This window comes from Cherax quadricarinatus, chromosome 19, assembly GCF_038502225.1.
Source record: "Cherax quadricarinatus isolate ZL_2023a chromosome 19, ASM3850222v1, whole genome shotgun sequence".
Lineage (NCBI taxonomy): Eukaryota > Metazoa > Arthropoda > Malacostraca > Decapoda > Parastacidae > Cherax > Cherax quadricarinatus.
The window spans coordinates 39,018,554-39,030,584 of record NC_091310.1 but is presented as its reverse complement, the minus strand read 5'-3'; the positions used below and the strand labels follow the sequence as shown (position 1 = coordinate 39,030,584).

General features: G+C 42.2%; 1 protein-coding gene across 1 annotated transcript in view; it reads left to right on the top strand.

The window, feature by feature from the left end:
• Positions 1 to 7,299: 7,299 nt before the first annotated feature.
• LOC128688359 (serine/threonine-protein phosphatase 6 regulatory ankyrin repeat subunit C) overlaps positions 7,300 to 12,031 on the top strand; it is a 95,595-nt gene continuing 90,863 nt past the window's right edge. Inside the window, exon 1 of the mRNA XM_053776173.2 lies at positions 7,300 to 7,837. The gene's annotated coding sequence lies outside the window, so the exon portion shown is untranslated. The remainder of the gene's footprint in view (positions 7,838 to 12,031) is intronic.

Sequence of the window (12,031 nt, the reverse complement as noted above, 5' to 3'; positions counted from 1 at the left end):
GAGAACAATAATACGAAAAGAACTTCAAATGAACTTTATTGACTTAAGACTTAGGGAGATTGACACAAGTCAGTCCATCTATCATCATTCCATCATGCAGGAGGAGCCACATGTCTATGGTGCATCCAACAAGATAAGCAGACTCTTGGATGTCACTACTGCCCGGCTCCGGCTGGGTTACAAGTATCTTTGGCAGGTTAAATCACAACCACCAGATGTAGACCAAACGAAATGTAAACTTTGCCAGATGGACTATTGTCACACATTGCGTCATTATGTACTGGAGTGTGATAAAATTAAAGAATTTAGAAACAACTCACTCAGAAGTGTTCAAGAAATGGCTAAGTATTTTATCCACAGTGGTATATTGCAGACCATTCTGGAGAAATACCCTGACTTTGCTAGCTGTAAATAAAGCATTACCACATGTGTGCATGTGTGTGTGTGTGTGTGTGTGTGTGTGTGTGTGTGTGTGTGTGTGTGTGTGTGTGTGTGTGTGTGTGTGTGTGTGTGTGTGTGTGTGTGTGTTTACCTGGAGTTTACCTGGAGAGAGTTTCGGGGGTCAACGCCCCCGCGGCCCGGTCTGTGACCAGGCCTCCTGGTGGATCAGCGCCTGATCAACCAGGCTGTTGCTGCTGGCTGCACGCAAACCAACGTACGAGCCACAGCCCGGCTGATCAGGAACTGACTTTAGGTGCTTGTCCAGTGCCAGCTTGAAGACTGCCAGGGGTCTGTTGGTAATCCCCCTTATGTGTGCTGGGAGGCAGTTGAACAGTCTCGGGCCCCTGACACTTATTGTATGGTCTCTTAACGTGCTAGTGACACCCCTGCTTTTCATTGGGGGGATGGTGCATCGTCTGCCAAGTCTTTTGCTTTCGTAGTGAGTGATTTTCGTGTGCAAGTTCGGTACTAGTCCCTCTAGGATTTTCCAGGTGTATATAATCATGTATCTCTCCCTCCTGCGTTCCAGGGAATACAGGTTTAGAAACCTCAAGCGCTCCCAGTAATTGAGGTGTTTTATCTCCGTTATGCGCGCCATGAAAGTTCTCTGTACATTTTCTAGGTCGGCAATTTCACCTGCCTTGAAAGGTGCTGTTAGAGTGCAGCAATATTCCAGCCTAGATAGAACAAGTGACCTGAAGAGTGTCATCATGGGCTTGGCCTCCCTAGTTTTGAAGGTTCTCATTATCCATCCTGTCATTTTTCTAGCAGATGCGATTGATACAATGTTATGGTCCTTGAAGGTGAGATCCTCCGACATAGTCACTCCCAGGTCTTTGACGTTGGTGTTTCGCTCTATTTCGTGGCCAGAATTTGTTTTGTACTCTGATGAAGATTTAATTTCCTCATGTTTACCATATCTGAGTAATTGAAATTTCTCATCGTTGAACTTCATATTGTTTTCTGCAGCCCACTGAAAGATTTGGTTGATGTCCGCCTGGAGCCTTGCAGTGTCTGCTATGGAAGACACTGTCATGCAGATTCGGGTGTCATCTGCAAAGGAAGACACGGTGCTGTGGCTGACATCCTTGTCTATGTCGGATATGAGGATGAGGAACAAGATGGGAGCTAGTACTGTGCCTTGTGGAACAGAGCTTTTCACCGTAGCTGCCTCGGACTTTACTCTGTTGACGACTACTCTCTGTGTTCTGTTAGTGAGGAAATTATAGATCCATCGACCGACTTTTCCTGTTATTCCTTTAGCGCGCATTTTGTGCGCTATTACGCCATGGTCACACTTGTCGAAGGCTTTTGCAAAGTCTGTATATATTACATCTGCATTCTTTTTGTCTTCTAGTGCATTTAGGACCTTGTCGTAGTGATCCAGTAGCTGAGACAGACAGGAGCGACATGTTCTAAACCCATGTTGCCCTGGGTTGTGTAACTGATGGGTTTCTAGATGGGTGGTGATCTTGCTTCTTAGGACCCTTTCAAAGATTTTTATGATATGGGATGTTAGTGCTATTGGTCTGTAGTTCTTTGCTGTTGCTTTACTGCCCCCTTTGTGGAGTGGGGCTATGTCTGTTGTTTTTAGTAACTGTGGGACGACCCACGTGTCCATGCTCCCTCTCCATAGGATGGAAAAGGCTCGTGATAGGGGCTTCTTGCAGTTCTTGATGAACACAGAGTTCCATGAGTCTGGCCCTGGGGCAGAGTGCATGGGCATGTCATTTATCGCCTGTTCGAAGTCATTTGGCGTCAGGATAACATCGGATAGGCTTGTGTTAATCAAATTTTGTGGCTCTCTCATAAAAAATTCATTTTGATCTTCGACTCTCAGTCTGGTTAGCGGCTTGCTAAAAGCTGAGTCATATTGGGACTTGAATAGCTCACTCATTTCCTTGCTGTCATCTGTGTAGGACCCATCTTGTTTAAGTAGGGGCCCAATACTGGGCGTTGTTCTCGATTTTGATTTGGCATAGGAGAAGAAATACTTTGGGTTTCTTTCGATTTCATTTATAGCTTTTAGTTCTTCCCGCGATTCCTGACTCCTAAAGGATTCTTTTAGCTTAAGTTCGATGCTTGCTATTTCTCTGACCAGTGTCTCCCTGCGCATTTCAGATATATTGACCTCTTTTAGCCGCTCTGTTATTCTTTTCCGTCGCCTGTAAAGGGAGCGCCTGTCTCTTTCTATTTTACATCTACTCCTCCTTTTTCTTAGAGGAATAAGCCTTGTGCATACATCGAGTGCCACCGAGTTAATCTGTTCTAGGCATAAGTTTGGGTCTGTGTTGCTTAGTATATCTTCCCAGCTTATATCGGTTAGGACTTGGTTTACTTGGTCCCACTTTATGTTTTTGTTATTGAAGTTGAATTTGGTGAATGCTCCCTCGTGACTAGTCTCATTTTGTCGGTCTGGGGCTCCTCGCATACATGTCTGAACCTCAATTATGTTGTGATCTGAGTATATTGTTTTTGATATGGTGACATTTCTTATCAGATCATCATTGTTAGTGAATATGAGGTCTAGTGTATTCTCCAGTCTAGTAGGCTCTATTATTTGCTGGTTTAAATTGAATTTTGTGCAGAGATTTAAAAGCTCGTGTGAGTGTGAGTTTTCATCAGAGCTGCCTCCTGGTGTTATTACTGCAACAATATTATTTGCTATATTCCTCCATTTTAGGTGCCTTAAGTTGAAATCCCCCAGGAGCAAGATGTTGGGTGCAGGAGCTGGAAGATTTTCCAGACAGTGGTCAATTTTAACAGCTGTTCCTGGAATTGCTGGGATGTTGCATCCGGAGGCTTGTAGACTACCACAATGACTAGGTTTTGGTTCTCGACCTTTACTGCTAAAACTTCCACTACATCATTTGAGGCATTAAGCAGTTCTGTGCAAACAAGTGACTCTGCAATGTACAGGCCAAGCCCCCCTCCCTTTTGCCTGTTCACTCTGTCACATCTGTATAGGTTGTAACCTGGGATCCATATTTCATTGTCCAAGTGATCCTTTATGTGGGTCTCAGTGAAAGCCGCGAACATTGCCTTTGCCTCTGCAAGCAGTCCACGGATGAAAGGTATTTTGTTGTTTGTTGCTGGCTTTAGACCCTGTATATTTGCAAATAAGAATGTCATCGGACTGGTGGTATTGTTGGTACTGGGGGGGGGGGGATTTTTTTCCGGCATTAGTATCTGTATCTGTTGGTTTGGAGTGGAGGCCATCGACTGTGGTTCCACTCCAGGAATGACTGGATTTGGTGTACGATTTCTATATTCATTTATAACGTCACAAAACATACTCAACTCCTGCCAATTTGGGTTCAGGAAAAATAAAAGCACTAATGATGCAATTATAGGAATGCTAGACCTGCTTTACACAGCATTGGAAAATAAGGAATATCCGCTAGGAATTTTTATTGACCTATGAAAAGCGTTTGACACAGTGGACCACGGCATCCTACTCCACAAACTTGACCACTATGGTATAAGAGGCCATGCGCTTGCATATTTTAAATCCTACCTTTCTAATAGGTATCAGTATGTCACCATTAAAGACACAGCCTCATCAATACGGCCACTTGATACTGGAGTTCCGCAGGGAAGTGTCCTTGGACCCCTGCTCTTCCTCATTTACATCAATGATCTTCCAAACACATCCCAACACCTGAAACCCATTCTCTTTGCTGACGACACGACTTATGTCATCTCCCACCCTAATCTTGCCACCCTCAACACCATTGTTAATGAGGAGCTGCTCAAAATATCGACTTGGATGACAGCCAATAAACTTGCACTTAACACTGGCAAAACCTACTATATTATGTTTGGTAGCAGAGCAGATGTTGCGCAACTTAACATAAGATCGACAACACTCTAATTGCCAGACATAATGAGGGCAAATTCCTTGGCCTATACCTCGACAACAACCTAACTTTCAGCACCCACATCCAACACATAACAAAAAAAGTATCCAAAACGGTGGGAATCCTCTCCAAGATACGATACTACGTACCGCAAACTGCCCTTCTCACACTATACCATTCACTTATATATCCATACCTCACCTATGCTATTTGTGCTTGACGATCAACTGCAGCAACACACCTAAAGCCAATAATAACCCATCAAAAAGCCGCAGTAAGAATAATCACTAAATCCCATCCCTGGCAACACCCTCCCCCACTCTTAATAGATCTAAACTTACTCCCTGTTCAGAACATCGATAGTTGTGACAGGATCCACAGGCATAACACCAGACACAAACATTTCTATGACATTCCCCGTGTTCGACTAAACCTTTACAAAAAATCAATGTATTTCAAAGGACCTAAAATCTGGAACACCCTACCTGAAAACTCTAGAACTGCAGACACATTCATCACTTTCAAAACTAGTTAGAAAACATCTTATCTCCCTGATCCACCTCGACAACTAACTACATGATAACCACCTGGTGGTTCACAATTACACTCACTCACCCACTGACTATAAACCCAGAAATACTAATCTTAATCATAAAATAATAAATCTTAACTAGTCATAAGTTTGCATATGATACTCCAATATAGACACCTTGTACCAGATACTAATGCCGGAAAAAAAATCTACCCCCAGTACCAACAATACCACCAGTCCGATGACATTCTTCTTTGCAAATATACAGGGTCTAAAGCCAGCAACAAACAACAAAATACCTTTCATCCGCGGACTGCTTGCAGAGGCAAAGGCAATGTTCGCGGCTTTCACTGAGACCCACATAAAGGATCACTTAGACAACGAAATATGGATCCCAGGTTACAACCTATACAGATGTGACAGAGTGAACAGGCAAAAGGGGGGGGGGGGGTTGGCCTGTACATTGCAGAGTCACTTGTTTGCACAGAACTGCTTAATGCCTCAAATGATGTAGTGGAAGTTTTAGCAGTAAAGGTCGAGAACCAAAACCTAGTCATTGTGGTAGTCTACAAGCCTCCGGATGCAACATCCCAGCAATTCCAGGAACAGCTGTTAAAAATTGACCACTGTCTGGAAAATCTTCCAGCTCCTGCACCCAACATCTTGCTCCTGGGGGATTTCAACTTAAGGCACCTAAAATGGAGGAATATAGCAAATAATATTGTTGCAGTAATAACACCAGGAGGCAGCTCTGATGAAAACTCACACTCACACGAGCTTTTAAATCTCTGCACAAAATTCAATTTAAACCAGCAAATAATAGATGAGAAATTTCAATTACTCAGATATGGTAAACATGAGGAAATTAAATCTTCATCAGAGTACAAAACAAATTCTGGCCACAAAATAGAGCGAAACACCAACGTCAAAGACCTGGGAGTGATCATGTCGGAGGATCTCACCTTCAAGGACCATAACATTGTATCAATCGCATCTGCTAGAAAAATGACAGGATGGATAATGAGAACCTTCAAAACTAGGGAGGCCAAGCCCATGATGACACTCTTCAGGTCACTTGTTCTATCTAGGCTGGAATATTGCTGCACACTAACAGCACCTTTCAAGGCAGGTGAAATTGCCGACCTAGAAAATGTACAGAGAACTTTCACGGCGCGCATAACGGAGATAAAACACCTCAATTACTGGGAGCGCTTGAGGTTCCTAAACCTGTATTCCCTGGAACGCAGGAGGGAGAGATACATGATTATATACACCTGGAAAATCCTGGAGGGACTAGTACCGAACTTGAACACGAAAATCACTCACAACGAAAGCAGGAGACTTGGCAGACGATGCACCATCCCCCCAATGAAAAGCAGGGGTGTCACTAGCACGTTAAGAGACCATACAATAAGTGTCAGGGCCCGAGACTGTTCAACTGCCTCCCAGCACACATAAGGGGGATTACCAACAGACCCCTGGCAGTCTTCAAGCTGGCACTGGACAAGCACCTAAAGTCAGTTCCTGATCAGCCGGGCTGTGGCTCGTACGTTGGTTTGCGTGCAGCCAGCAGCAACAGCCTGGTTGATCAGGCTCTGATCCACCAGGAGGCCTGGTCACAGACCGGGTCGCGGGGGCGTTGACCCCCGGAACTCTCTCCAGGTAAACTCCAGGTTGTATTATGCCAAAACAAAAGCATTCACATTGCTAAACTCACAAATTATGATGTAGTACTTAGCCTTAATACCATAATCTGTAAGGATTTAATATTAAGAATTAATCTAAGTCTGCTCGAAATGCCTAGCCATGCTAGGTGTCCTAGTGGCCCCCTTTGTAATTAGTATTGTATAACATGTAAACCACACAATACCCAAAACCTGTAAACCCCACATTGTAACCCTTATAGAGAATAAACTTGAATTGAATTGAATTGAATTATAAAAGGTAATTAACTGGTATAACTATTAGCAAAATAATTTACAATAATATTGATAATGTCTAGAGTAATTATTATTATTATAATCAAGGGGGAAGCGCTAAACCCGGAGGATTATACAGCGCCTGGGGGGGGGGATGTGGAAGGCATTCAGGCTTAATTCGGGGAATTGGACCACAGATCCAATTCCCTAAATCAAGAGCCCCTCACCAACATCAAGGAACCTTCCTTGAGGGGTGTCGAGAGTAAAAAATTATGATTAAGTAACTTATAACACTGATATAAAGACTTTGTATCAAATTTAATACCTGATATTGCACAAATTGTTAAAAATAAACGTTAAGAGGTTAAACGATATAATGAATACAATGCTATACTACAAATATGATAGTGGGCACTGGATAGTCTATAAAAATTTTGGGTTAAATTAATATAAATATAATACACAGTTTAATAGCTAATACTACAGTGTGATGCATCTTTTGATGTGAATTAAGATCAAATGCATATTACGAGATTTATAATTACTGGATCTTTTGCATGTGCAATGATTTTGAAGTAAAGAATCTCCATCTCGAAGAAGTTGGAGTCTAGCTCCTGGGCTGGGACAACCCACGTCAACCTAATGATACTTGGCGTTGCTCAAGTAACCAAAAATCGATACTTTCACCTGGTACTTTTTTATATAACGCTTTTGAACATCTAAGACCCTCTCCTGAAGACCGCAGGACTTCTCAAACTCACTTTTCAGGTTTACTAGCTGTGGGCTAGTGAAAATAGATGACATTGTGAGAGTAATATGATCCAGAGGCAGCAACGCCCCCATCAATGGTCGCCAACACCACCACATAACATTTACCGATTATTTTTATCCACCACACATGAACCCGCCTTAATAATATATCAGCAGTTACAGTTTACATGCGCCTTTTTGATTTGACCTCACAAATTTGATATGCAGTTGTTAGTGATGGAGTGGTGATGTAGTGAGTGTTGAGTTGTTGACTGAGTAGTGTAGGTGGTTGAGCCTCAATGGAACCCTCGTCTGCAATACCGAGGCTTCCACAGGTAATACAATGGTATTTGTACACTCTTGAGTGATAAAATGAATGCCAGAGTACCATAGCAGCTTGGTATGTAACAGTTTGGGCATTCATTCATTGTACTCTTTAAAAAAAAAAGGATTGGTATTGTATACTAGTCGTGGACTCTAATGGAAATAACTCTTATTATTTTAGATGTATATGATTATTCTGCTTCAAATCTATGTATTGTAGTTGATGTATAATGTGCCCATAACATCTGTGCATGTGTGTTTGTAACACCTGTGTCAGTAGCATGTGGTTATAACACCTGTGTCAGTAGCATGTGCTTATAACACCTGTGTCAGTAGCATGTGGTTATAACACCTGTGTCAGTAGCATGTGGTTATAACACCTGTGTCAGTAGCATGTGCTTATAACACCTGTGTCAGTAGCATGTGCTTATAACACCTGTGTCAGTAGCATGTGCTTATAACACCTGTGTCAGTAGCATGTGCTTATAACACCTGTGTCAGTAGCATGTGCTTATAACACCTGTGTCAGTAGCATGTGCTTATAACACCTGTGTCAGTAGCATGTGCTTATAACACCTGTGTCAGTAGCATGTGCTTATAACACCTGTGTCAGTAGCATGTGCTTATAACACCTGTGTCAGTAGCATGTGCTTATAACACCTGTGTCAGTAGCATGTGCTTATAACACCTGTGTCAGTAGCATGTGCTTATAACACCTGTGTCAGTAGCATGTGCTTATAACACCTGTGTCAGTAGCATGTGTGCCAATAACACCTGTGTTAGTAGCATGTGTGTCAGTAGCATGTGTGTCAGTAGCATGTGTGTCTGTAACACCTGTGTCAGTAGCATGTGTGCCTGTAACACCTGCATCAGTAACGTGTGCCAATAACACCTGTGTCAGTAGCATGTGTGCCAATAACATCTGTCAGTAGCATGTGTGCCTGTAACACCTGTGTCAGTAGCATGTGTGCATGTAACACCTGTGTCAGTAGCATGTGTGCCTGTAACACCTGTGTCAGTAGCATGTGTGCCTGTAACACCTGTGTCAGTAGCATGTGTGCCTGTAACACCTGTGTCAGTAGCATGTGTGCCTGTAACACCTGTGTCAGTAGCATGTGTGCCTGTAACACCTGTGTCAGTAGCATGTGTGCCTGTAACACCTGTGTCAGTAGCATGTGTGCCTGTAACACCTGTGTCAGTAGCATGTGTGCCTGTAACACCTGTGTCAGTAGCATGTGTGTCTGTAACACCTGTGTCAATAGCTGTGTCAGTAGCATGTGTGCCAATAATGCCTGTGTTAGTAGCAAGTGCCAGTAGCATGTGTTCATAGTTGGATTATCTTTTACACACATGTTAATTACGACTTAAATCATATACACACATATATATAATGCAGTGCTGACTTATATATTGGGCTTACTTGAAAAGCCTTAATTAAGATACAGTTAAAGGGGACCCAATTGGAAATAAATCATACTGCATTACTTTGTAATTTGAAAGAAGGCAACTTCATTTGTATTAGTAACCTAGGAGGGTTAAAAATCCAGGATAACATAGAAAAATTAAGCAATGCAGCCAATTTTCACTGGGATAACGTTAAAACAGGTAAAACTCCAGGATAATTTTTAGGTCCTTCCACAGGATGCAGCCTACAAGTTGACCAATGCCTAAGAGTCTATTTACTGCTAGGTAACAGGTGGCAGGTTTTAGGAGGATTGCCTATATGTTCCTTCTCACCCAGGGTTGAACTCCAGGTACTTCTGATTTTGAGCTGAATACACTTCAAAGTACCTATGTTGCCCATTTATGCATGTAATAATAATGTGTGTAGGCAACCATTGTAACATTTAAATTGGATATACTAGTTTATAAAAATATTTGTATTTAACCTAAACAAATCTTATTTGGTTAGATTAGGTTTGCACTATAGATTAGTTTATGGTCTTGCATTTTTTTATTTAATTTTACCAGGAGTTTCTTTCCATTCATTGGTTTAGTTTGGTCATAAGAAAAGAACAGCGGAACCCTGCAATAGGCCCATGCTGGACACGTCTAACTCGCACCCACCCACACCCACTCATGTACCCGTCCAACCTTTGTTTAAAGCTATATAAAGTTCTCACTTGAATGATGATATCTGGAGGTTTGTTCCACTTTCCTACAACTATTGCCAGACCGGTACATCCTTATATTCTTTCTAAATTTGTCCAACTTCAGTCCCTTGCTGTGAGTCCTGTCTTGCTTAGATATTTTCATCATGCTTTTTATATCTTTTTTATATATTCCTGTTTTCCATTTGTACACTTAAGTCATACCAAGGGCATGGTCTTGGTGCCTCTACTGTTTCTTATCCTCATAGCAGCCATAGACAAAAACCACTTGCAACAGTTTTGTATCTTCATTTGTTGATAATACCCAAATAAGTTTACAATAATTTAACAATAAACAACTTGAATAACAATGCTACTCTTGCTGAATAAGGCAAGCAAAAATTTGTGTATGCAATGATTTTGCAAAAATCATTCAGAATCTGAAAAAAAATATATATTTTATATTTATTATCACACTGGCCGATTCCCACCAAGGCAGGGTGGCCCGAAAAAGAAAAACTTTCACCATCATTCACTCCATCACTGTCTTGCCAGAAGGGTGCTTTACACTACAGTTTTTAAACTGCAACATTAACACCCCTCCTTCAGAGTGCAGGCACTGTACTTCCCATCTCCAGGACTCAAGTCCGGCCTGCCGATTTCCCTGAACCCCTTCATAAATGTTACTTTGCTCACACTCCAACAGCACGTCAAGTATTAAAAACCATTTGTCTCCATTCACTCCTATCAAACACACTCACGCATGCCTGCTGGAAGTCCAAGCCCCTCGCACACAAAACCTCCTTTACCCCCTCCCTCCAACCTTTCCTAGGCTGACCCCTACCCTGCCTTCCTTCCACTACAGACTGATACACTCTTGAAGTTATTCTGTTTCGCTCCATTCTCTCCACATGTCCGAACCACCTCAACAACCCTTCCTCAGCCCTCTGGACAACAGTTTTGGTAATCCCGCACCTCCTCCTAACTTCCAAACAACGAATTCTCTGCATTATATTCACACCACACATTGCTCTCAGACATGACATCTCCACTGCTTCCAGCCTTCTCCTCGCTGCAACATTCATCACCCATGCTTCACACCCATATAAGAGCGTTGGTAAAACTATACTCTCATACATTCCCCTCTTTGCCTCCAAGGACAAAGTTCTTTGTCTCCACAGACTCCTAAGTGCACCACTCACCCTTTTCCCCTCATCAATTCTATGATTCATCTCATCTTTCATAGACCCATCCGCTGACACGTCCACTCCCAAATATCTGAATACATTCACCTCCTCCATACTCTCTCCCTCCAATCTGATATCCAATCTTTCATCACCTAATCTTTTTGTTATCCTCATAACCTTACTCTTTCCTGTATTCACTTTCAATTTTCTTCTTTTGCACACCCTACCAAATTCATCCACCAATCTCTGCAACTTCTCTTCAGAATCTCCCAAGAGCACAGTGTCATCAGCAAAGAGCAACTGTGACAACTCCCACTTTATGTGTGATTCTTTATCTTTTAACTCCATGCCTCTTGCCAAGACCCTCGCATTTACTTCTCTTACAACCCCATCTATAAATATATTAAACAACCACGGTGACATCACACATCCCTGTCTAAGGCCCACTTTTACTGGGAAATAATTTCCCTCTTTCCTACATACTCTAACTTGAGCTGCACTATCCTCGTAAAAACTCTTCACTGCTTTCAGTAACCTACCTCCTACACCATACACCTGCAACATCTGCCACATTGCCCCCCTATCCACCCTGTCATATGCCTTTTCCAAATCCATAAATGCCACAAAGACCTCTTTAGCCTTATCTAAATACTGTTCACTTACATGTTTCACTGTAAACACCTGGTCCACACACCCCCTACCTTTCCTAAAGCCTCCTTGTTCATCTGCTATCCTATTCTCCATCTTATTCTTAATTCTTTCAATAATAACTCTACCATACACTTTACCAGGTATACTCAGCAGACTTATCCCCCTATAATTTTTGCACTCTCTTTTATCCCCTTTGCCTTTATACAAAGGAACTATACATGCTCTCTGCCAATCCCTAGGTACCTTACCCTCTTCCATACATTTATTAAATAATTGC